This window comes from Cynara cardunculus (genome assembly GCF_001531365.2).
Source record: "Cynara cardunculus var. scolymus isolate 2C chromosome LG 2, CcrdV1, whole genome shotgun sequence".
Taxonomy (NCBI): domain Eukaryota; kingdom Viridiplantae; phylum Streptophyta; class Magnoliopsida; order Asterales; family Asteraceae; genus Cynara; species Cynara cardunculus.
In genome coordinates, this window is record NC_037529.1 from 56,985,141 (window position 1) to 56,986,645 (window position 1,505).

Below are 1,505 nucleotides of genomic sequence, written 5' to 3' on the forward strand. Positions count from 1 at the left end.
TATATAAAAATTCATTTTCGAGAGATAGGAGTTCTTATAGAAATCCCATGAGTTTCTGACGAAATTGTTCCTGCAATATTCTTAAGCAAAGCTTACACCCATACCCGTCTTTTAATATTAAAGGTTTATTTCGTATTTTAACGCTTTGCACCAATCAAAACTCAATTATTTTCTCAACTCGAAGCATTGTTCAAGAAGTTCATGAAAGTCTCTGATTCTCAGTAAGTTCGGTCCCTGTGGAAACGATCTTGGTACTATACCACTCTATTACTTGAAGCGATCTTAGTGTCGGCGTGCACTTGCATCACCACTTTGGGGATTTTATGCCCACTGTGTGCACACTTACGATTACAGCACATCAAGTTTTTGGCGCCGTTGCCGGGGACTGGCATGATTTTTATCCTGAGATATTGATTTTTATTTGAGCCTTGGTCAGTTGTTTCATTCGCTGTTCCTGTGTTGTATGCCACGGCTACAACACGGTGATCTTGTACCTCTTGATCTTTAGTTGGAAAGAACAATTAGGAGACGAAGAAGAGACAGAAACAATCGGCGAAAATCCCAATCGTACCATGGGGGATAATTCACCTCCTCAGGAAGCCATGGTTAATATTGTCGATGACAAAAATAGAGGCACACGGGATTACGCAACTCCCGAATTTGGTCAATTGGTCTCTGGGATTGGTATGCCCGAAATGACAGCAACATCTTTTGAACCCAAGCCRGTTATGTTTCAAATGATTTCTGCTATGGGTCAGTTTGGGGGATTATCTTCGGAAGATCCACACTCTCATTTGAAATCTTTTATAGAAATGATGGATCATTTTAAAATTCCCGGAGTTACTCAAGAGGCCTTAAGCTTGACGCTTTTCCTTTACACATTGAAGGATAGAGTTAGAGCATGGCTAAATTCCCAACCACCAAACTCGATCCTTACTTGGAATGATTTGGTGGAGAAATTTCTAAAAAAATACTTTCCTCCGACAATGAATGTAAAGATTAGAAATGAAATTATGGCGTTTCGCCAAGAAGAAGATGAAGCAGTATCAGATGCATGGGAGAGATTGAAGGACCTTCTTAGGAAGTGTCCTCACCACGGAATCCCTCATTGTATTCAATTGGAAACCTTTTATAATGGGCTTTCTAGTGTCGCTAAGATTATTCTTGACACAACGGCCGGTGGCGCTTTTACAACTAAAACCTACAATGAGGGGTATGACATTTTGGAATGAATTTCTAATAATAATACTGAATGGTCTAACTCTCGTGCTGTCATTTCTAAATCTGCGTCGGGCATTCATGAGCTTGATGTCATTTCTTCTTTGAATGCCCAAATTGTTGCTCTAACTAATTTGGTTAAAAATAATTTAAACTTGAATGGGGAAAAVAATCAAGTCYAATCCATAATGTCTAATTCTTCCATGACTGARTCTTGTGTTTTCTGYGGTGAAAGTCATTCTTATGAGTTTTGCCCCGGAAACYCCGTTTCGGTAAATTATGTTGGA

The 1,505-nt window shown here is 39.3% G+C and overlaps 1 non-coding gene across 1 annotated transcript; it reads right to left on the minus strand.

The window, feature by feature from the left end:
* Window positions 1–995: 995 nt before the first annotated feature.
* LOC112508288 lies at window positions 996–1,102 on the minus strand. The gene has a single exon (XR_003068669.1). It is a non-coding gene; the product is annotated as a small nucleolar RNA R71 (small nucleolar RNA).
* Window positions 1,103–1,505: the final 403 nt, after the last annotated feature.